Raw genomic sequence first — 25211 nt, 5'->3', positions numbered from 1 at the left:
TTTCTTGTATTGCACTGAAGAAATGGCATATAAAACTTGGCAGCGAAGCAGTCAATCTATTTCTCATTTCACCTCTGTCTTCAGTCTTACATATATTCCAACTCTTCTCTGTGCATGCAAAGTATGTGTTTGTTTGAAGCACTTCATTTTTGTGCAACGTAGGAACTATTTAATTTCTCCTTAAAAGCTCTGCCTACGTGCAAGATTTACGAACTATCATTGCAGTTGCAAGAAGGCTGGTCTGAAGAATCAGGCCATTTGCAAACGCAAAATGGCTTTTTCTGATGTATTAAATGGAAGGTATTCGAAAGGGGTGTTTGGGTGTACCTTCCAAATACCGAATTGTAGTGGTACGTAGAAATGTTTTTCCACCATAATTTGGCCCAAAACAATCATACTTCATCACCATCTCAGTGATTGTGGTAACCAATCCTCAAATGATAAGGTGTCCCGTAAAAACCTCTTCCCCTTTAAGAATGTTTCAAAACAATCCTTGTATGTAGAGGCATTGGTCCTATGTACCACTGCCTATTCAAATAAAATAACAAAGAAACAAATAAATCTGTTTTTAAATGATCCAGTTTTCCTTTAATAAATAATATTAAGGACTACTTCTCCTGTTCCACAGTTTCAAGGTTGTACTTTCTGGCACAACTTAGTATGATCCTCACACTCTTTCATGATGTACTGATATTTTGTCATTCTGATTTTACTGAAAAGCTGGGGATATAGCTCAGTGGTAGAGCATTTGACTGCAGATCAAGAGGTCCCTGGTTCAAATCCGGGTGTCCCCTGACACTATTTTGATTCTGTTGTTTGTAATTGGGACTTTTCGTCAATTCCATTTGGATCATCTTTGACAGAGTCAGTGTTCCCTAGGATATTGCACTTTAATAGCATTTCAGTGTTTCCTGCTCAAAACCTGTGAGTAAATGCAGTTTTTAACACTCTGCTTGTTATTCCCTTTGGGAAATTTCTGAAACATCATTGATCAATTTTGTAATTTGGCTCTTCCTTTCACAGCACTAAACAAAGGGAATGGACTATGAAAGCAATTGACAACTTTGTTATACTGTTTGGTGCTTTCTTGTATTGCACTGACGAAATGGCGTATAAAACTTGGCAGCGAAGCAGTCAATCTATTTCTCATTTCACCTGTGTCTCCAGTCTTACATATATTCCACCTCTTCTCTGTGCATGCAAAGTATGTGTTTGTTTGAAGCACTTCATTTTTGTGCAACGTAGGAACTATTTAATTTCTCCTTTAAAGCTCTGCCTACGTGCAAGATGTACGAACTATCATTGCAGTTGCAAGAAGGCTGGTCTGAAGAATCAGGCCATTTGCAAACGCAAAATGGCTTTTTCTGATGTATTAAATGGAAGGTATTCGAAAGGGGTTTTGGGTGTACCTTCCAAATACCGAATTGTAGTGGTACGTAGAAATGTTTTTCCACCATAATTTGGCCTAAATCAATCATACTTCATCACCATCTCCGTGATTGTGGTAACCAATCCTCAAATGATAAGGTGTCCCGTAAAAACCTCTTCCCCTTTAAGAATGTTTCAAAACAATCATTGTATGTAGAGGCATTGGTCCTATGTACCACTGCCCATTCAAATAAAATAACAATGAAACAAATAAATCTGTTTTTTAAATGATCCAGATTTCCTTTAATAAATAATATTAAGGACTACTTCTCCTGTTCCACAGTTTCAAGGTTGTACTTTCTGGCACAACTTAGTATGATCCTCACACTCTTTCATGATGTACTCATATTTTGTCATTCTGATTTTACTGAAAAGCTGGGGTTATAGCTCAGTGGTAGAGCATTGGACTGCAGATCAAGAGGTCCCTGGTTCAAATCCGGGTGTCCCCTCACCCTATTTTGATTCTGTTATTTGTAATTGGGACTTTTCATCAATTCCATTTGGAGCATCTTTAACAGAGTCAGTGTTCCCTTGGATATTGCACTTTAATAGCATTTCAGTGTTTCCTGCTCAAAACCTGTGAGTAAATGCTGTTTTTAACACTCGGCTTGTTATTCCCTTTGGGAAATTTCTGAAACATCATTGATCAATTTTGGAATTCGGCTCTTCCTTTCATAGCACTAAACAAAGGGAATGGACTATGAAACCAATTGACAACTTTGTTATACTGTTTGGTGCTTTCTTGTATTGCACTGAAGAAATGGCGTATAAAACTTGGCAGCGAAGCAGTCAATCTATTTCTCATTTCACCTGTCTTCAGTCTTACATATATTCCACCTCTTCTCTGTGCATGCAAAGTATGTGTTTGTTTGAAGCACTTCATTTTTGTGCAACGTAGGAACTATTTAATTTCTCCTTAAAAGCTCTGCCTACGTGCAAGATGTACGAACGATCATTGCAGTTGCAAGAAGGCTGGTCTGAAGAATCAGGCCATTTGCAAACGCAAAATGGCTTTTTCTGATGTATTAAATGGAAGGTATTCGAAAGGGGTGTTTGGGTGTACCTTCCAAATACCGAATTGTAGTGGTACGTCGAAATGTTTTTCCACCATAATTTGGCCCAAAACAATCATACTTCATCACCATCTCCGTGATTGTGGTAACCAATCCTCAAATGATAAGGTGTCCCGTAAAAACCTCTTCCCCTTTAAGAATGTTTCAAAACAATCCTTGTATGTAGAGGCATTGGTCCTATATACCACTGCCTATTCAAATAAAATAACAATGAAACAAATAAATCTGTTTTTAAATGATCCAGTTTTCCTTTAATAAATAATATTAAGGACTACTTCTCCTGTTCCACAGTTTCAAGGTTGTACTTTCTGGCACAACTTAGTATGATCCTCACACTCTTTCATGATGTACTCATATTTTGTCATTCTGATTTTACTGAAAAGCTGGGGATATAGCTCAGTGGTAGAGCATTGGACTGCGGATCAAGAGGTCCCTGGTTCAAATCCGGGTGTCCCCTCACCCTATTTTGATTCTGTTGTTTATAATTGGGACTTTTCATCAATTCCATTTGGAGCATCTTTAACAGAGTCAGTGTTCCCTTGGATATTGCACTTTAATAGCATTTCAGTGTTTCCTTCTCAAAACCTGTGAGTAAATGCAGTTTTTAACACTCGGCTTGTTATTCCCTTTGGGAAATTTCTGAAACATCATTGATCAATTTTGGAATTCGGCTCTTCCTTTCATAGTACTAAACAAAGGGAATGGACTATGAAACCAATTGACAACTTTGTTATACTGTTTGGTGCTTTCTTGTATTGCACTGAAGAAATGGCGTATAAAACTTGGCAGCGAAGCAGTCAATCTATTTCTCATTTCACCTGTGTCTCCAGTCTTACATATATTCCACCTCTTCTCTGTGCATGCAAAGTATGTGTTTGTTTGAAGCACTTCATTTTTGTGCAACGTAGGAACTATTTAATTTCTCCTTTAAAGCTCTGCCTACGTGCAAGATGTACGAACTATCATTGCAGTTGCAAGAAGGCTGTTCTGAAGAATCAGGCCATTTGCAAACGCAAAATGGCTTTTTCTGATGTATTAAATGGAAGGTATTCGAAAGGGGTTTTGGGTGTACCTTCCAAATACCGAATTGTAGTGGTACTTAGAAATGTTTTTCCACCATAATTTGGCCTAAATCAATCATACTTCATCACCATCTCCGTGATTGTGGTAACCAATCCTCAAATGATAAGGTGTCCCGTAAAAACCTCTTCCCCTTTAAGAATGTTTCAAAACAATCATTGTATGTAGAGGCATTGGTCCTATGTACCACTGCCTATTCAAATAAAATAACAATGAAACAAATAAATCTGTTTTTTTAATGATCCAGATTTCCTTTAATAAATAATATTAAGGACTACTTCTCCTGTTCCACAGTTTCAAGGTTGTACTTTCTGGCACAACTTAGTATGATCCTCACACTCTTTCATGATGTACTCATATTTTGTCATTCTGATTTTACTGAAAAGCTGGGGATATAGCTCAGTGGTAGAGCATTGGACTGCGGATCAAGAGGTCCCTGGTTCAAATCCGGGTGTCCCCTCACCCTATTTTGATTCTGTTGTTTATAATTGGGACTTTTCATCAATTCCATTTGGAGCATCTTTAACAGAGTCAGTGTTCCCTTGGATATTGCACTTTAATAGCATTTCAGTGTTTCCTTCTCAAAACCTGTGAGTAAATGCAGTTTTTAACACTCGGCTTGTTATTCCCTTTGGGAAATTTCTGAAACATCATTGATCAATTTTGGAATTCGGCTCTTCCTTTCATAGTACTAAACAAAGGGAATGGACTATGAAACCAATTGACAACTTTGTTATACTGTTTGGTGCTTTCTTGTATTGCACTGAAGAAATGGCGTATAAAACTTGGCAGCGAAGCAGTCAATCTAATTCTCATTTCACCTGTCTTCAGTCTTACATATATTCCACCTCTTCTCTGTGCATGCAAAGTATGTGTTTGTTTGAAGCACTTCATTTTTGTGCAACGTAGGAACTATTTAATTTCTCCTTAAAAGCTCTGCCTACGTGCAAGATGTACGAACTATCATTGCAGTTGCAAGAAGGCTGGTCTGAAGAATCAGGCCATTTGCAAACGCAAAATAGCTTTTTCTGATGTATTAAATGGAAGGTATTCGAAAGGGGTGTTTGGGTGTACCTTCCAAATACCGAATTGTAGTGGTACGTCGAAATGTTTTTCCACCATAATTTGGCCCAAAACAATCATACTTCATCACCATCTCCGTGATTGTGGTAACCAATCCTCAAATGATAAGGTGTCCCGTAAAAACCTCTTCCCCTTTAAGAATGTTTCAAAACAATCATTGTATGTAGAGGCATTGGTTCTATGTACCACTGCCTATTCAAATAAAATAACAATGAAACAAATAAATCTGTTTTTTAAATGATCCAGTTTTCCTTTAATAAATAATATTAAGGACTACTTCTCCTGTTCTACAGTTTCAAGGTTGTACTTTTCTGGCACAACTTAGTATGATCCTCACACTCTTTCATGATGTACTCATATTTTGTCATTCTGATTTTTCTGAAAAGCTGGGGATGTAGCTCAGTTGTAGAGCATTTGACTGCAGATCAAGAGGTCCATGGTTCAAATCCGGGTGTCCCCTCACACTATTTTGATTCTGTTGTTTGTAATTGGGACTTTTCATCAATTCCATTTGGATCATCTTTAACAGAGTCAGTGTTCCCTTGGATATTGCACTTTAATAGCATTTCAGTGTTTCCTGCTCAAAACCTGTGAGTAAATGCAGTTTTTAACACTCGGCTTGCTATTCCCTTTGGGAAATTTCTGAAACATCATTGATCAGTTTTGGAATTCGGCTCTTCCTTTCATAGCACTAAACAAAGGGAATGGACTATGAAACCAATTGACAACTTTGTTATACTGTTTGGTGCTTTCTTGTATTGCACTGAAGAAATGGCATATAAAACTTGGCAGCGAAGCAGTCAATCTATTTCTCATTTCACCTCTGTCTTCAGTCTTACATATATTCCACCTCTTCTCTGTGCATGCAAAGTATGTGTTTGTTTGAAGCACTTCATTTTTGTGCAACGTAGGAACTATTTAATTTCTCCTTAAAAGCTCTGCCTACGTGCAAGATGTACGAACTATCATTGCATTTGCAAGAAGGCTGGTCTGAAGAATCAGGCCATTTGCAAACGCAAAATTTCTTTTTCTGATGTATTAAATGGAAGGTATTCGAAAGGGGTGTTTGGGTGTACCTTCCAAATACCGAATCGTAGTGGTAAGTAGAAATGTTTTTCCACCATAATTTGGCCCAAAACAATCATACTTCATCACCATCTCAGTGATTGTGGTAACCAATCCTCAAATGATAAGGTGTCCCGTAAAAACCTCTTCCCCTTTAAGAATGTTTCAAAACAATCCTTGTATGTAGAGGCATTGGTCCTATGTACCACTGCCTATTCAAATAAAATAACAATGAAACAAATAAATCTGTTTTTAAATGATCCAGTTTTCCTTTAATAAATAATATTAAGGACTACTTCTCCTGTTCCACAGTTTCACGGTTGTACTTTCTGGCATAACTTAGTATGATCCTCACACTCTTTCATGATGTACTGATATTTTGTCATTCTGATTTTACTGAAAAGCTGGGGATATAGCTCAGTGGTAGAGCATTTGACTGCAGAGCAAGAGGTCCCTGGTTCAAATCCGGGTGTCCCCTCACCCTATTTTGATTCTGTTGTTTGTAATTGGGACTTTTCATCAATTCCATTTGGATCATCTTTGACAGAGTCAGTGTTCCCTAGGATATTGCACTTTAATAGCATTTCAGTGTTTCCTGCTCAAAACCTGTGAGTAAATGCAGTTTTTATTACTCTGCTTGTTATTCCCTTTGGGAAATTTCTGAAACATCATTGATCAATTTTGTAATTTGGCTCTTCCTTTCACAGCACTAAACAAAGGGAATGGACTATGAAAGCAATTGACAACTTTGTTATACTGTTTGGTGCTTTCTTGTATTGCACTGACGAAATGGCGTATAAAACTTGGCAGCGAAGCAGTCAATCTATTTCTCATTTCACCTGTGTCTCCAGTCTTACATATATTCCACCTCTTCTCTGTGCATGCAAAGTATGTGTTTGTTTGAAGCACTTCATTTTTGTGCAACGTAGGAACTATTTAATTTCTCCTTTAAAGCTCTGCCTACGTGCAAGATGTACGAACTATCATTGCAGTTGCAAGAAGGCTGTTCTGAAGAATCAGGCCATTTGCAAACGCAAAATGGCTTTTTCTGATGTATTAAATGGAAGGTATTCGAAAGGGTTGTTTGGGTGTACCTTCCAAATACCGAATTGTAGTGGTACGTAGAAATGTTTTTCCACCATAATTTGGCCCAAAACAATCATACTTCATCACCATCTCAGTGATTGTGGTCACCAATCCTCAAATGATTAGGTGTCCCGTAAAAACCTCTTCCCCTTTAAGAATGTTTCAAAACAATCATTGTATGTAGAGGCATTGGTCCTATGTACCACTGCCTATTCAAATAAAATCACAATGAAACAAATATCTGTTTTTTAAATGATCCAGTTTTCCTTTAATAAATAATATTAAGGACTACTTCTCCTGTTCCATAGTTTCAAGGTTGTACTTTCTGGCACAACTTAGTATGATCCTCACACTCTTTCATGATGTACTGATATTTTGTCATTCTGATTTTACTCAATAGATGGGGATATAGCTCAGTGGTAGAGCATTTGACTGCAGATCAAGAGGTCCCTGGTTCAAATCTGGGTGTCCCCTCACCCTATTTTGATTCTGTTGTTTGTAATTGGGACTTTTCATCAATTCCATTTGAATCATCTTTGACAGAGTCAGTGTTCCCTTGGATATTGCACTTTAATAGCATTTCAATGTTTCCTGCTTAAAACCTGTGAGTAAATGCAGTTTTTAACACTCTGCTTGGTATTCCCTTTGGTAAATTTCTGAAACATCATTGATCAATTTTGGAATTCGGCTCTTCCTTTCACAGCACTAAACAAAGGGAATGGACTATGAAACCAATTGACAACTTTGTTATACTGTTTGGTGCTTTCTTGTATTGCACTGAAGAAATGGCGTATAAAACTTGGCAGCGAAGCAGTCAATCTATTTCTCATTTCACCTGTGTCTTCAGTCTTACATATATTCCACCTCTACTCTGTGCATGCAAAGTATGTGTTTGTTTGAAGCACTTCATTTTTGTGCAACGTAGGAACTATTTAATTTCTCCTTAAAAGCTCTGCCTACGTGCAAGATGTACGAACTATCATTGCAGTTGCAAGAAGGCTGGTCTGAAGAATCAGGCCATTTGCAAACGCAAAATGGCTTTTTCTGATGTATTAAATGGAAGGTATTCGAAAGGGGTGTTTGGGTGTACCTTCCAAATACCGAATTGTAGTGGTACAAAGAAATGTTTTTCCACCATAATTTGGCCCAAAACAATCATACTTCATCACCATCTCAGTGATTGTGGTAACCAATCCTCAAATGATAAGGTGACCCGTAAAAACCTCTTCCCCTTTCAGAATGTTTCAAAACAATCATTGTATGTAGAGGCATTGGTTCTATGTACCACTGCCTATTCAAATAAAATAACAATGAAACAAATATCTGTTTTTAAATGATCCAGTTTTCCTTTAATAAATAATATTAAGGACTATTTCTCCTGTTCCACAGTTTCAAGGTTGTACTTTCCGGAACAACTTAGTATGATCCACTCACTCTTTCATGATGTACTGATATTTTGTCATTCTGATTTTCCTGTAAAGCTGGGGATATAGCTCAGTGGTAGCGCTATATTGACTGCAGCTCAAGAGGTCCCTAGTTCAAATCCTGGTGTCCCCTCACCCCATTTTGATTCTGCTGTTTGTAATTGGGACTTTTCATCATTCCATTTGGATCATCTTTGACAGAGTCAGTGTTCCCTTGGATATTGCACTTTGATGGCATTTCAGTGTTTCCTGCTCAAAGCCTGTGAGTAAATGCAGTTTTTAACACTCGGCTTGGTATTCCCTTTGGGAAATTTCTGAAACATCATTGATCAATTTTGGAATTCGGCTCTTCCTTTCATAGCACTAAACAAAGGGAATGGACTATGAAACCAATTGACAACTTTGTTATACTGTTTGGTGCTTTCTTGTATTGCACTGAAGAAATGGCATATAAAACTTGGCAGCGAAGCAGTCAATCTATTTCTCATTTCACCTCTGTCTTCAGTCTTACATATATTCCACCTCTTCTCTGTGCATGCAAAGTATGTGTTTGTTTGAAGCACTTCATTTTTGTGCAACGTAGGAACTATTTAATTTCTCCTTAAAAGCTCTGCCTACGTGCAAGATTTACGAACTATCATTGCAGTTGCAAGAAGGCTGGTCTGAAGAATCAGGCCATTTGCAAACGCAAAATGGCTTTTTCTGATGTATTAAATGGAAGGTATTCGAAAGGGGTGTTTGGGTGTACCTTCCAAATACCGAATTGTAGTGGTACGTAGAAATGTTTTTCCACCATAATTTGGCCCAAAACAATCATACTTCATCACCATCTCAGTGATTGTGGTAACCAATCCTCAAATGATAAGGTGTCCCGTAAAAACCTCTTCCCCTTTAAGAATGTTTCAAAACAATCCTTGTATGTAGAGGCATTGGTCCTATGTACCACTGCCTATTCAAATAAAATAACAAAGAAACAAATAAATCTGTTTTTAAATGATCCAGTTTTCCTTTAATAAATAATATTAAGGACTACTTCTCCTGTTCCACAGTTTCAAGGTTGTACTTTCTGGCACAACTTAGTATGATCCTCACACTCTTTCATGATGTACTGATATTTTGTCATTCTGATTTTACTGAAAAGCTGGGGATATAGCTCTGTGGTAGAGCATTTGACTGCAGATCAAGAGGTCCCTGGTTCAAATCCGGGTGTCCCCTCACACTATTTTGATTCTGTTGTTTGTAATTGGGACTTTTCGTCAATTCCATTTGGATCATCTTTGACAGAGTCAGTGTTCCCTAGGATATTGCACTTTAATAGCATTTCAGTGTTTCCTGCTCAAAACCTGTGAGTAAATGCAGTTTTTAACACTCTGCTTGTTATTCCCTTTGGGAAATTTCTGAAACATCATTGATCAATTTTGTAATTTGGCTCTTCCTTTCACAGCACTAAACAAAGGGAATGGACTATGAAAGCAATTGACAACTTTGTTATACTGTTTGGTGCTTCTTGTATTGCACTGACGAAATGGCGTATAAAACTTGGCAGCGAAGCAGTCAATCTATTTCTCATTTCACCTGTGTCTCCAGTCTTACATATATTCCACCTCTTCTCTGTGCATGCAAAGTATGTGTTTGTTTGAAGCACTTCATTTTTGTGCAACGTAGGAACTATTTAATTTCTCCTTTAAAGCTCTGCCTACGTGCAAGATGTACGAACTATCATTGCAGTTGCAAGAAGGCTGGTCTGAAGAATCAGGCCATTTGCAAACGCAAAATGGCTTTTTCTGATGTATTAAATGGAAGGTATTCGAAAGGGTTGTTTGGGTGTACCTTCCAAATACCGAATTGTAGTGGTACGTAGAAATGTTTTTCCACCATAATTTGGCCCAAAACAATCATACTTCATCACCATCTCAGTGATTGTGGTAACCAATCCTCAAATGATAAGGTGTCCCGTGAAAACCTCTTCCCCTTTAAGAATGTTTCAAAACAATCATTGTATGTAGAGGCATTGGTCCTATGTACCACTGCCTATTCAAATAAAATCACAATGAAACAAATATCTGTTTTTTAAATGATCCAGTTTTCCTTTAATAAATAATATTAAGGACTACTTCTCCTGTTCCATAGTTTCAAGGTTGTACTTTCTGGCACAACTTAGTATGATCCTAACACTCTTTCATGATGTACTAATATTTTGTCATTCTGATTTTACTGAAAAGATGGGGATATAGCTCAGTGGTAGAGCATTTGACTGCAGCTCAAGAGGTCCCTGGTTCAAATCTGGGTGTCCCCTCACCCTATTTTGATTCTGTTGTTTGTAATTGGGACTTTTCATCAATTCCATTTGAATCATCTTTGACAGAGTCAGTGTTCCCTTGGATATTGCACTTTAATAGCATTTCAATGTTTCCTGCTTAAAACCTGTGAGTAAATGCAGTTTTTAACACTCTGCTTGGTATTCCCTTTGGTAAATTTCTGAAACATCATTGATCAATTTTGGAATTCGGCTCTTCCTTTCACAGCACTAAACAAAGGGAATGGACTATGAAACCAATTGACAACTTTGTTATACTGTTTGGTGCTTTCTTGTATTGCACTGAAGAAATGGCGTATAAAACTTGGCAGCGAAGCAGTCAATCTATTTCTCATTTCACCTGTGTCTTCAGTCTTACATATATTCCACCTCTTCTCTGTGCATGCAAAGTATGTGTTTGTTTGAAGCACTTCATTTTTGTGCAACGTAGGAACTATTTAATTTCTCCATGTAGGAAGGTTGATCCCTGACTATGGTTGCCCCCAACTTTTTGCCTGGTGTTTTGCTGGTTTTCTGACTTAGTTGACCTGAGGCCCTGCTATTCAGGACCTCAGGCCCACTGCTCTCTCTGTAAAATGGATTCCATGTACCTTAGGTACATATCTAAATTGGCACTGGGCCCTCTCCAAGTCCCTGTACCCAGGGCTGAGGTGCACCCAGAAGTCTCCCAGGGGCTGAAGCATGTATTGTGCCACCCCTGGATTGACTAACTAAAACTGACACAACTGGCTGCACGACAGCTGGGGCAAGGTGGTGTACTCACCCTTTGCTTTAGATATAGTATACCTATATCTAACCCTAAAATGGACACACAGATCTCCTATCAGTCACTCCTATGGCAGGCCTTAACAATCCTGAAGGCAGAGTGCTTGGAATCGTGTGAGATGGTGCTCTGGCATGAGCTGAGCCTGTCTGCGGCTTTCGGGATCTATCCCTTAGCCGTTTCCATGATATCGCATACCATATACTCTTAAGTGCATTATAATCCTCGCGGTTATGTGCCAACTCTGGTATCGCTTTATCAAAACATGTCGAGTAAGGTGTCATACGAATTGGAATACTAACCCCCGCCAATTCTGGCGACGGGGTTAGCATTCCACCCTTCTAGAGGGACACGACATGTATGTAACCCCTAACCCCGGTTAAAGTCAGACAGAGCCTTAGCATCCACAAAATGGATGCTGCCACCGAGACACAAGTCTGCCCTCCTGCTGCTGGGAGTCCTCCCAGAGCAGGAGATAAGGACAAAGGGTTTCCTGCCAGGGGCGGTGCCAGCACCGTCCCAGACAGGGTTTTGTGTATTGTAGGTAGGCAGGGCTTTAGAGGAAGGTGACTGCACGTGGCACCCCGGTGCTCACTGTGCATAGGCTGGCTGGAACCAGTTCCAGGGTCACTCCAGACCCTGTGCTGGGGAAAAGCCCGCCAAGGAAGTGGGTGTAACCACCCCCCTCCTGGTCCCACCCATAGGGCAGGACTTAGTCGCGTGCCAGCCCCTTTTTACAGGATAAAGGTAGGAACTGGCCCCCTTCCAAATCAGATCATCTTTGGAATCAAGACACGACTTTCTGCGAAAGGACTTCAAGATTTCCTTCTTCAAGATTCTCCCTTGTGACTAAGGAGTAGTCACCCTGCATCCGCAGGCACCATCTAAAGAACACTGCGGTCTGCTGTAAGTCCTTCCTCCGGAATCCGACTGCCCAGCTCGACGAGAACCGGCTTCCCTGGCACCTCTGACCTCTACCCACCTCTACAGCCCAGCTGAGAACCGTGGGTGCGACGAGACCTCAAGGGACCGGCCATCTGCAAGACTGCACGACTTCTTTCCAGCAAGCCCGCCGAGTAATCTACTGGTGAGTGCTTTGGGGTCCGAGAAGCCCCGACTCTGAGCAGCTCCAGCTCCGAAGTGCAGCCCCCCAGCATCTCCACGATCTGCGTGGGGCCCTTCTGCTTTCCGCTGCTCACCGCGTTGTTTGGCTACTAGCCCGTTGGCTTGTGGCCTTCCTGACGACGCCCGACGACATTTCTGCTGCTGGTCTGGTTGCTCCAGACTGGCCCTTGCTCCCTTCCAGAAGAGGAGCACCCCGGACCCTCCTGGTCCACTCAAGACGCCATTTTGAGTCCACCGCGTGGGCTTGAATTAGCCAAGGCTTGTTGCCCAATCCTGGGTAACTTCGACGCCAACGACTTCATCCTTCGTGGGACAGCTCGCACCTCCATCCTGGTCGCCGACAACGCCTCCTGGTCCGAGAGACTGCAGAGCCCAGCAGCGCCCACTCACCTGACTGCGGTGACTTCGCCCGGTGCCATCCTGGTGCCCACTTAATCACTGGCTAGTGATTCAAGAACTTGGTCCCCTCTGCTTTCAGGTTTTCTTCTTCCTTGATCCAGGCTTGGATCCATCGAACTTTCCTTCACTGGTCGCCTGCCAGCAACTTCTTCCTTCCAGGCTCCTGGTCCGGCAACGAGATCCCCGACGTCTTTTCAGACCTATGCAGCTGCAGCCCCTGGGCTAGGTAACTTCGGCACTCCGGTGTCCCAGCATAGCCTCACTATCCAAGGGTCAGGATCCACTGTCATTTTCTCCCTACCAGGTCGGGTTCGCCCGTGAACACTAACTTTGTGAATTCTAGCTTCCATAGACTTTGTCCCGCATCCCGCGTGAGAGTGCACACTCTGCACCCGAGTCCCCTGGGCCTCCTAGTAGTAATCTAACGATTCCCTAGTCCAGTCCTAGCGATTCCAAAGCCTATTAGTACTGTTACTTACCTGCTAGTAATTCGCATTCCACTTTTAAAGTATATGGTTTTTCGTGCCCCTCGGGCATTTGTGTATAACGTGCTAACTTAAGTATTTTCGTAAGAGTTTTGTTGTGTGCCTAGCACCCTGTCCTCATAAAGAGTACAGGGTTGTTGTGATTCTAATAAATACACTGTTTATTTTCATAACACTTGTGTGGTGTCCTTTCACTGGGTGTTCAAGGGGTAATGTGATGGTAAAACAGCTGGCTTAACACGCCCTCTAGAGTCTTAGCCTTAGACTGCTCGTATCCATGCTACTAGGATAGCTGGTCTATAAGGTTGACTTACAACCAATCATCAATAAGGGTTGTTTGGACTGATATATAGTGATCACTAGAATAGTGAGCACTGCACATCAGGCCAACTTCTCACATTGGTGAGCAGCGGTTGGGATTTGAGCTTGCTGTTGTTTTACCACACATGCCCTAAGAATATCTTGTGAAAGATCACATAAGTACTAAAGGTACATATAACTTAGCTTAGAATACTCTGAGTTCTACTGAACCAGCTGTTGTAGCTCCTAGGGCCTAGCACACCCTAAGCTACAACTCTAGCAAGGGATCAGTAGGCAAACATATAGTGTAGGTAAGTGCACCACTTACACCTCACTAGAAAAGCATGTCGACTCAGGAGGACTCTACTGAGACTCCCCTGGTCAGTGTTGACCCTCCACAGGTCACTTCAAGATATGCAGCTCTCAGCTTTCATGAGATGAGACAGATCTGTGTCTCCAGAAAACTGAAGCAGGGGTCTAACCCCACCACTTCCTTTCTGATAGGCCTCCTAGAGACATATGATGCCAGAAAGCTTTCTCAGTTACATGAGAACATGCCAGCCTTAGAAGGAACCTCTGGGGATCCAGATCTCCACAACACTGATTCAGCAGTTGAGGAGGAGGATCAGGAGGTACTCTCTGGGGATGAGGTAGACAAGGGTCTTGAGGTAGTCAGAAGGCTAACTAGGACCAACTTAGACTTACTTGGGCTAGGATCTGGGGGCCCCCCAGTACTAACCCGAAGTGGGCCTAACCTTGGAGTTAGGAGAGATAGATCTCTTTCTAGGGACTCCAATAGGTCTCTGCACTCTAATGCCTCTTCTCAGGGGAGAAGGAATCCTCCACAGAGGAGATTTACTTCCCCTCAGAGAAGGGAGCATGAGGCTAGGATGAGACAAGCTGAACTGAGGATTGAAAGGGAAGAAATTGCCCTGGCCAAAGAGAAGCTTGCCCTGGCAAGAGAGCAGCAGATGAGTGGGCTAGCTCCCACTGGTGGCAGCAATCTCCCAAGAGATAGAGAGAAGGGTTTAGATACTAAACACCTGACTAAAATAGTGCCCCCCTTTAAGCAAGGGGATGACATCCAGAAATGGATGGCTGCTCTGGAGAGGGCCTGCACTGTGCAGAGCATTCCCCAGAGTCAGTGGGCAGCTATACTGTGGCTCTCCTTTGATGGTAAAGGTAGAGATAAGCTCCTCACTACAAGAGTGGAGGATGCTAACAATTACCAGGTCCTGAAAAATGCACTGGTTGATGGGTTTGGTTTAACCACTGAGCAGTACAGGTTGCTGTTCAGAGACACCCAGAAAACTCAGTCTCAGGACTGGTCAGACTTTGTTGATTGTGCCACTAAGGCTTTGGAAGGCTGGCTACTGGGTAGTAAGGTTACTGATTTCAAGGGATTGTATAATCTAATTATGAGAGAGCAAGTCTTAAATAATTGTCAGAACCAGTTATTACACCAGCACCTGGTAGACTCTGATCTGACCTCTCCACAAGAATTGGGTAAGAGGGCAGACAAATGGGTCAGAACCAGGATTAGGCCCAAGAACCAAGGTGGTGACCAGAAAAAGGAATCAACCAAGCCTCAAGAGAAGGGTGGGAATAAATCTACAGACCAAACCACATCAGGGCCCCAAAAATCCTCTGAGGGGGGTGGGTCCCAGAATCCTTCCAATAACCAGAAGAAACCTTATTGTTATCCCTGTAAACAGGTGGGTCATTTAAAAACTGACAGCAGTTGCCCAAAGAATAACAATAAGGAAAACATACCCCCAAGTAACATTCCCAAACCTCCTGTTACTACTAGTAGTAATCCCCCAGGTGGTGGGAGTGCCCCCAAGAATTTGGGTGCATTTACTTTGGGAGTTCCTGGGGACTCTGGCCTAACCAGGTCCCCAAACTTAGATACTCTTGTCTGTGAGACTGGCATGGGGTTTGCCAACTTCACAACTTGTCCCAACACTTTGGGCAAGTACAGACAGGAGCCCCTCATCAATGGTATAAAAGTTGAGGCCTATAGAGACACAGGGGCTAGCATCACTATGGTGACTGAGAGTCTAGTCCCCTCAAGGCAACTTTTACCTGGTGCCACATACCAGGTGACCAATATTGATGGAGTACAGAGAGATCATCCCATGGCAGTGGTCAATCTCAGCTGGGGAGGTGTCACTGGCCACAAGAGAGTGGCAGTGTCACCAAACTTGCCTGTAGATTGCCTACTGGGGAATGATTTAGAGCTCTCAGCCTGGGCTGAAGTAGAGCAAGAAACCCATTCTAGAATGGTGAACATCCATGGTAAGGTTAGTGGGGCAGTGGTAGCCACAGCCCCAGTCCAAGATATCCTCCCTGAACAGGTCAGGAGGGTTGTGCCAGTCACAACCCAATCTCAGACAACTTCCTTCCCAGAACAGGTTGTCAAGGCTGTCATGGTAACAGCCCACACCCAAACTGAGCCCCCTCCTGAAAAGGTTGGGAGAGTTGTGATGGCCACAACTCAAACTCAGACAGATGACAGTGTTGTGAAGCCTGAAACTATGGATCACTCCACTCAGACAGAGAGTATTGAGGAGGAAGAGAAATCTCCCTCCCACCAGACTTTAGGAAAGGATCAGCCTCCTCAGGGAACTGATCTGACCCCTTGTGAAGAAACTGCCACAGAGGTAGTCAGGCCTAGCCTGGCAGAACCCCTGATGTCAGTGGACCCTTCCAAGGTGGGACCCAGTCTGGAGCAGGTAACCTGCCCCTCTCTACCCTGCCTCAGTCAGCCCAGGGCTGTAGAGGTCAGGGAGGCCAGTATAGGACCCCAAAGGGCCCCCTGTCCAAAAGAATTCCCCAATCAGCAGATTAAGGGCACTGAAGCTAGTAGACCTAGCCAAGTGAAAATAAGACACACTCCTGAGGGATCCCCCTTAAAATTAGTTAGGGACCTCCCACAGATGGACACTGTTGGGCACAGCCAAACTTGGGACCTGAGGGCCCCAGACCTGAACTGTCCCTCCAGTAAGCCAAACAGAGGGACCCAACCTCCAGCTGTAGGTAGCCAGAGGTTGACCCTGAGAGCCCAAAACAACTCAGTCTTGGAAAGAAAGGCCTCTATGGTGGATAATGATTGGAGGAAGCTGAGCCCAAAGTTAGTGGAGCCTCACTTCAGTACTCCATTTCAGCACCAGCCTTTTTCTTTGACAAAACACACCACAGGTAGAGATTCCCTATGGTGGAGACCCTCAGACACCCTTAGGGTGGGGGATTGCTTAGTGGACCATGACATAGGGGGTAACCATGCCAGTGCTGGTACTTCCTTAAATGGCCACTTAGGCAATATAGGCTTACCTGGACAAGGATAGCCTTATCTCCTTTCGTTTGGGGGGGGGTTATGTAGGAAGGTTGATCCCTGACTATGGTTGCCCCCAACTTTTTGCCTGGTGTTTTGCTGGTTTTCTGACTTAGTTGACCTGAGGCCCTGCTATTCAGGACCTCAGGCCCACTGCTCTCTCTGTAAAATGGATTCCATGTACCTTAGGTACATATCTAAATTGGCACTGGGCCCTCTCCAAGTCCCTGTACCCAGGGCTGAGGTGCACCCAGAAGTCTCCCAGGGGCTGAAGCATGTATTGTGCCACCCCTGGATTGACTAACTAAAACTGACACAACTGGCTGCACGACAGCTGGGGCAAGGTGGTGTACTCACCCTTTGCTTTAGATATAGTATACCTATATCTAACCCTAAAATGGACACACAGATCTCCTATCAGTCACTCCTATGGCAGGCCTTAACAATCCTGAAGGCAGAGTGCTTGGAATCGTGTGAGATGGTGCTCTGGCATGAGCTGAGCCTGTCTGCGGCTTTCGGGATCTATCCCTTAGCCGTTTCCATGATATCGCATACCATATACTCTTAAGTGCATTATAATCCTCGCGGTTATGTGCCAACTCTGGTATCGCTTTATCAAAACATGTCGAGTAAGGTGTCATACGAATTGGAATACTAACCCCTCGCCAATTCTGGCGACGGGGTTAGCATTCCACCCTTCTAGAGGGACACGACATGTATGTAACCCCTAACCCCGGTTAAAGTCAGACAGAGCCTTAGCATCCACAAAATGGATGCTGCCACCGAGACACAAGTCTGCCCTCCTGCTGCTGGGAGTCCTCCCAGAGCAGGAGATAAGGACAAAGGGTTTCCTGCCAGGGGCGGTGCCAGCACCGTCCCAGACAGGGTTTTGTGTATTGTAGGTAGGCAGGGCTTTAGAGGAAGGTGACTGCACGTGGCACCCCGGTGCTCACTGTGCATAGGCTGGCTGGAACCAGTTCCAGGGTCACTCCAGACCCTGTGCTGGGGAAAAGCCCGCCAAGGAAGTGGGTGTAACCACCCCCCTCCTGGTCCCACCCATAGGGCAGGACTTAGTCGCGTGCCAGCCCCTTTTTACAGGATAAAGGTAGGAACTGGCCCCCTTCCAAATCAGATCATCTTTGGAATCAAGACACGACTTTCTGCGAAAGGACTTCAAGATTTCCTTCTTCAAGATTCTCCCTTGTGACTAAGGAGTAGTCACCCTGCATCCGCAGGCACCATCTAAAGAACACTGCGGTCTGCTGTAAGTCCTTCCTCCGGAATCCGACTGCCCAGCTCGACGAGAACCGGCGTCCCTGGCACCTCTGACCTCTACCCACCTCTACAGCCCAGCTGAGAACCGTGGGTGCGACGAGACCTCAAGGGACCGGCCATCTGCAAGACTGCACGACTTCTTTCCAGCAAGCCCGCCGAGTAATCTACTGGTGAGTGCTTTGGGGTCCGAGAAGCCCCGACTCTGAGCAGCTCCAGCTCCGAAGTGCAGCCCCCCAGCATCTCCACGATCTGCGTGGGGCCCTTCTGCTTTCCGCTGCTCACCGCGTTGTTTGGCTACTAGCCCGTTGGCTTGTGGCCTTCCTGACGCCGCCCGACGACATTTCTGCTGCTGGTCTGGTTGCTCCAGACTGGCCCTTGCTCCCTTCCAGAAGAGGAGCACCCCGGACCCTCCTGGTCCACTCAAGACGCCATTTTGAGTCCACCGCGTGGGCTTGAATTAGCCAAGGCTTGTTGCCCAATCCTGGGTAACTTCGACGCCAACGACTTCATCCTTCGTGGGACAGCTCGCACCTCCATCCTGGTCGCCGACAACGCCTCCTGGTCCGAGAGACTGCAGAGCCCAGCAGCGCCCACTCACCTGACTGCGGTGACTTCGCCCGGTGCCATCCTGGTGCCCACTTAATCACTGGCTAGTGATTCAAGAACTTGGTCCCCTCTGCTTTCAGGTTTTCTTCTTCCTTGATCCAGGCTTGGATCCATCGAACTTTCCTTCACTGGTCGCCTGCCAGCAACTTCTTCCTTCCAGGCTCCTGGTCCGGCAACGAGATCCCCGACGTCTTTTCAGACCTATGCAGCTGCAGCCCCTGGGCTAGGTAACTTCGGCACTCCGGTGTCCCAGCATAGCCTCACTATCCAAGGGTCAGGATCCACTGTCATTTTCTCCCTACCAGGTCGGGTTCGCCCGTGAACACTAACTTTGTGAATTCTAGCTTCCATAGACTTTGTCCCGCATCCCGCGTGAGAGTGCACACTCTGCACCCGAGTCCCCTGGGCCTCCTAGTAGTAATCTAACGATTCCCTAGTCCAGTCCTAGCGATTCCAAAGCCTATTAGTACTGTTACTTACCTGCTAGTAATTCGCATTCCACTTTTAAAGTATATGGTTTTTCGTGCCCCTCGGGCATTTGTGTATAACGTGCTAACTTAAGTATTTTCGTAAGAGTTTTGTTGTGTGCCTAGCACCCTGTCCTCATAAAGAGTACAGGGTTGTTGTGATTCTAATAAATACACTGTTTATTTTCATAACACTTGTGTGGTGTCCTTTCACTGGGTGTTCAAGGGGTAATGTGATGGTAAAACAGCTGGCTTAACACGCCCTCTAGAGTCTTAGCCTTAGACTGCTCGTATCCATGCTACTAGGATAGCTGGTCTATAAGGTTGACTTACAACCAATCATCAATAAGGGTTGTTTGGACTGATATATAGTGATCACTAGAATAGTGAGCACTGCACATCAGGCCAACTTCTCACACTCCATAAAAAAGCTCTGCCTACGTGCAAGATGTACGAACTATCATTGCAGTTGCAAGAAGGCTGGTCTGAAGAATCAGGCCATTTGCAAACGCAAAATGGCTTTTTCTGATGTATTAAATGGAAGGTATTCGAAAGGGGTGTTTGGGTGTACCTTCCAAATACCGAATTGTAGTGGTACAAAGAAATGTTTTTCCACCATAATTTGGCCCAAAACAATCATACTTCATCACCATCTCAGTGATTGTGGTAACCAATCCTCAAATGATAAGGTGACCCGTAAAAACCTCTTCCCCTTTCAGAATGTTTCAAAACAATCATTGTATGTAGAGGCATTGGTTCTATGTACCACTGCCTATTCAAATAAAATAACAATGAAACAAATATCTGTTTTTAAATGATCCAGTTTTCCTTTAATAAATAATATTAAGGACTATTTCTCCTGTTCCACAGTTTCAAGGTTGTACTTTCCGGAACAACTTAGTATGATCCACTCACTCTTTCATGATGTACTGATATTTTGTCATTCTGATTTTACTGTAAAGCTGGGGATATAGCTCAGTGGTAGCGCTATATTGACTGCAGCTCAAGAGGTCCCTAGTTCAAATCCTGGTGTCCCCTCACCCCATTTTGATTCTGCTGTTTGTAATTGGGACTTTTCATCATTCCATTTGGATCATCTTTGACAGAGTCAGTGTTCCCTTGGATATTGCACTTTGATAGCATTTCAGTGTTTCCTGCTCAAAGCCTGTGAGTAAATGCAGTTTTTAACACTCGGCTTGGTATTCCCTTTGGGAAATTTCTGAAACATCATTGATCAATTTTGGAATTCGGCTCTTCCTTTCATAGCATTAAACAAAGGGAATGGACTATGAAACCAATTGACAACTTTGTTATACTGTTTGGTGCTTTCTTGTATTGCACTGAAGAAATGGCATATAAAACTTGGCAGCGAAGCAGTCAATCTATTTCTCATTTCACCTCTGTCTTCAGTCTTACATATATTCCACCTCTTCTCTGTGCATGCAAAGTATGTGTTTGTTTGAAGCACTTCATTTTTGTGCAACGTAGGAACTATTTAATTTCTCCTTAAAAGCTCTGCCTACGTGCAAGATTTACGAACTATCATTGCAGTTGCAAGAAGGCTGGTCTGAAGAATCAGGCCATTTGCAAACGCAAAATGGCTTTTTCTGATGTATTAAATGGAAGGTATTCGAAAGGGGTGTTTGGGTGTACCTTCCAAATACCGAATTGTAGTGGTACGTAGAAATGTTTTTCCACCATAATTTGGCCCAAAACAATCATACTTCATCACCATCTCAGTGATTGTGGTTACCAATCCTCAAATGATAAGGTGTCCCGTAAAAACCTCTTCCCCTTTAAGAATGTTTCAAAACAATCCTTGTATGTAGAGGCATTGGTCCTATGTACCACTGCCTATTCAAATAAAATAACAAAGAAACAAATAAATCTGTTTTTAAATGATCCAGTTTTCCTTTAATAAATAATATTAAGGACTACTTCTCCTGTTCCACAGTTTCAAGGTTGTACTTTCTGGCACAACTTAGTATGATCCTCACACTCTTTCATGATGTACTGATATTTTGTCATTCTGATTTTACTGAAAAGCTGGGGATATAGCTCAGTGGTAGAGCATTTGACTGCAGATCAAGAGGTCCCTGGTTCAAATCCGGGTGTCCCCTCACACTATTTTGATTCTGTTGTTTGTAATTGGGACTTTTCGTCAATTCCATTTGGATCATCTTTGACAGAGTCAGTGTTCCCTAGGATATTGCACTTTAATAGCATTTCAGTGTTTCCTGCTCAAAACCTGTGAGTAAATGCAGTTTTTAACACTCTGCTTGTTATTCCCTTTGGGAAATTTCTGAAACATCATTGATCAATTTTGTAATTTGGCTCTTCCTTTCACAGCACTAAACAAAGGGAATGGACTATGAAAGCAATTGACAACTTTGTTATACTGTTTGGTGCTTTCTTGTATTGCACTGACGAAATGGCGTATAAAACTTGGCAGCGAAGCAGTCAATCTATTTCTCATTTCACCTGTGTCTCCAGTCTTACATATATTCCACCTCTTCTCTGTGCATGCAAAGTATGTGTTTGTTTGAAGCACTTCATTTTTGTGCAACGTAGGAACTATTTAATTTCTCCTTTAAAGCTCTGCCTACGTGCAAGATGTACGAACTATCATTGCAGTTGCAAGAAGGCTGGTCTGAAGAATCAGGCCATTTGCAAACGCAAAATGGCTTTTTCTGATGTATTAAATGGAAGGTATTTGAAAGGGTTGTTTGGGTGTACCTTCCAAATACCGAATTGTAGTGGTACGTAGAAATGTTTTTCCACCATAATTTGGCCCAAAACAATCATACGTCATCACCATCTCAGTGATTGTGGTAACCAATCCTCAAATGATAAGGTGTCCTGTGAAAACCTCTTTCCCTTTAAGAATGTTTCAAAACAATCATTGTATGTAGAGGCATTGGTCCTATGTACCACTGCCTATTCAAATAAAATCACAATGAAACAAATATCTGTTTTTTAAATGATCCAGTTTTCCTTTAATAAATAATATTAAGGACTACTTCTCCTGTTCCATAGTTTCAAGGTTGTACTTTCTGGCACAACTTAGTATGATCCTAACACTCTTTCATGATGTACTAATATTTTGTCATTCTGATTTTACTGAAAAGATGGGGATATAGCTCAGTGGTAGAGCATTTGACTGCAGCTCAAGAGGTCCCTGGTTCAAATCTGGGTGTCCCCTCACCCTATTTTGATTCTGTTGTTTGTAATTGGGACTTTTCATCAATTCCATTTGAATCATCTTTGACAGAGTCAGTGTTCCCTTGGATATTGCACTTTAATAGCATTTCAATGTTTCCTGCTTAAAACCTGTGAGTAAATGCAGTTTTTAACACTCTGCTTGGTATTCCCTTTGGTAAATTTCTGAAACATCATTGATCAATTTTGGAATTCGGCTCTTCCTTTCACAGCACTAAACAAAGGGAATGGACTATGAAACCAATTGACAACTTTGTTATACTGTTTGGTGCTTTCTTGTATTGCACTGAAGAAATGGCGTATAAAACTTGGCAGCGAAGCAGTCAATCTATTTCTCATTTCACCTGTGTCTTCAGTCTTACATATATTCCACCTCTTCTCTGTGCATGCAAAGTATGTGTTTGTTTGAAGCACTTCATTTTTGTGCAACGTAGGAACTATTTAATTTCTCCATAAAAAAGCTCTGCCTACGTGCAAGATGTACGAACTATCATTGCAGTTGCAAGAAGGCTGGTCTGAAGAATCAGGCCATTTGCAAACGCAAAATGGCTTTTTCTGATGTATTAAATGGAAGGTATTCGAAAGGGGTGTTTGGGTGTACCTTCCAAATACCGAATTGTAGTGGTACAAAGAAATGTTTTTCCACCATAATTTGGCCCAAAACAATCATACTTCATCACCATCTCAGTGATTGTGGTAACCAATCCTCAAATGATAAGGTGACCCGTAAAAACCTCTTCCCCTTTCAGAATGTTTCAAAACAATCATTGTATGTAGAGGCATTGGTTCTATGTACCACTGCCTATTCAAATAAAATAACAATGAAACAAATAAATCTGTTTTTAAATGATCCAGTTTTCCTTTAATAAATAATATTAAGGACTACTTCTCCTGTTCCACAGTTTCAAGGTTGTACTTTCCGGAACAACTTAGTATGATCCACTCACTCTTTCATGATGTACTGATATTTTGTCATTCTGATTTTACTGTAAAGCTAGGGATATAGCTCAGTGGTAGCGCTATATTGACTGCAGCTCAAGAGGTCCCTGGTTCAAATCCTGGTGTCCCCTCACCCTATTTTGATTCTGTTGTTTGTAATTGGGACTTTTCATCAATTCCATTTGGATCATCTTTGACAGAGTCAGTGTTCCCTTGGATATTGCACTTTAATAGCATTTCAGTGTTTCCTGCTCAAAGCCTGTGAGTAAATGCAGTTTTTAACACTCTGCTTGGTATTCCCTTTGGGAAATTTCTGAAACATCATTGATCAATTTTGGAATTCGGCTCTTCCTTTCATAGCACTAAACAAAGGGAATGGACTATGAAACCAATTGACAACTTTGTTATACTGTTTGGTGCTTTCTTGTATTGCACTGAAGAAATGGCATACACAACTTGGCAGCGAAGCAGTCAATCTATTTCTCATTTCACCTTTGTCTTCAGTCTTACATATATTCCACCTCTTCTCTGTGCATGCAAAGTATGTGTTTGTTTGAAGCACTTCATTTTTGTGCAACGTAGGAACTATTTAATTTCTCCTTAAAAGCTCTGCCTACGTGCAAGATTTACGAACTATCATTGCAGTTGCAAGAAGGCTGGTCTGAAGAATCAGGCCATTTGCAAACGCAAAATGGCTTTTTCTGATGTATTAAATGGAAGGTATTCGAAAGGGGTGTTTGGGTGTACCTTCCAAATACCGAATTGTAGTGGTACGTAGAAATGTTTTTCCACCATAATTTGGCCCAAAACAATCATACTTCATCACCATCTCAGTGATTGTGGTAACCAATCCTCAAATGATAAGGTGTCCCGTAAAAACCTCTTCCCCTTTAAGAATGTTTCAAAACAATCCTTGTATGTAGAGGCATTGGTCCTATGTACCACTGCCTATTCAAATAAAATAACAATGAAACAAATAAATCTGTTTTTAAATGATCCAGTTTTCCTTTAATAAATAATATTAAGGACTACTTCTCCTGTTCCACAGTTTCAAGGTTGTACTTTCTGGCACAACTTAGTATGATCCTCACACTCTTTCATGATGTACTGATATTTTGTCATTCTGATTTTACTGAAAAGCTGGGGATATAGCTCAGTGGTAGAGCATTTGACTGCAGATCAAGAGTTCCCTGGTTCAAATCCGGGTGTCCCCTCACCCTATTTTGATTCTGTTGTTTGTAATTGGGACTTTTCATGAATTCCATTTGGATCATCTATCACAAAGTCAGTGTTCCCTAGGATATTGCACTTTAATAGCATTTCAGTGTTTCCTGCTCAAAACCTGTGAGTAAATGCAGTTTTTAGCACTCGGCTTGTTATTCCCTTTAGGAAATTTCTGAAACATCATTGATCAATTTTGGAATTCGGCTCTTCCTTTCATAGCACTAAACAAAGGGAATGGACTATGAAACCAATTGACAACTTTGTTATACTGTTTGGTGCTTTCTTGTAATGCACTGAAGAAATGGCGTATAAAACTTGGCAGCGAAGCAGTCAATCTATTTCTCATTTCACCTGTCTTCAGTCTTACATATATTCCACCTCTTCTCTGTGCATGCAAAGTATGTGTTTGTTTGAAGCACTTCATTTTTGTGCAACATAGGAACTATTTAATTTCTCCTTAAAAGCTCTGCCTACGTGCAAGATGTACGAACTATCATTGCAGTTGCAAGAAGGCTGGTC

The 25211-nt window shown here is 42.3% G+C and overlaps 6 non-coding genes across 6 annotated transcripts; all 6 read left to right on the top strand.

The window, feature by feature from the left end:
• Positions 1-722: 722 nt before the first annotated feature.
• Positions 723-794, top strand: TRNAC-GCA (transfer RNA cysteine (anticodon GCA)). The gene has a single exon. It is a non-coding gene; the product is annotated as a tRNA-Cys (tRNA).
• Positions 795-2886: 2092 nt separating this feature from the next.
• On the top strand, positions 2887-2958 carry TRNAR-GCG (transfer RNA arginine (anticodon GCG)). Its single transcript has one exon. It is a non-coding gene; the product is annotated as a tRNA-Arg (tRNA).
• A 1011-nt stretch (positions 2959-3969) lies between these two features.
• Positions 3970-4041, top strand: TRNAR-GCG (transfer RNA arginine (anticodon GCG)). Its single transcript has one exon. It is a non-coding gene; the product is annotated as a tRNA-Arg (tRNA).
• A 3176-nt stretch (positions 4042-7217) lies between these two features.
• TRNAC-GCA (transfer RNA cysteine (anticodon GCA)) lies at positions 7218-7289 on the top strand. Its single transcript has one exon. It is a non-coding gene; the product is annotated as a tRNA-Cys (tRNA).
• Positions 7290-21358: 14069 nt separating this feature from the next.
• On the top strand, positions 21359-21430 carry TRNAC-GCA (transfer RNA cysteine (anticodon GCA)). The gene has a single exon. It is a non-coding gene; the product is annotated as a tRNA-Cys (tRNA).
• Positions 21431-24610: 3180 nt separating this feature from the next.
• TRNAC-GCA (transfer RNA cysteine (anticodon GCA)) lies at positions 24611-24682 on the top strand. The gene has a single exon. It is a non-coding gene; the product is annotated as a tRNA-Cys (tRNA).
• The last annotated feature ends 529 nt before the right edge of the window (positions 24683-25211 follow it).

This window comes from Lissotriton helveticus, chromosome 1_2, assembly GCF_964261635.1.
Source record: "Lissotriton helveticus chromosome 1_2, aLisHel1.1, whole genome shotgun sequence".
NCBI lineage: Eukaryota > Metazoa > Chordata > Amphibia > Caudata > Salamandridae > Lissotriton > Lissotriton helveticus.
The sequence above is the reverse complement of the archived record's forward strand: the minus strand, read 5'-3'. Positions and strand labels throughout refer to the sequence as shown.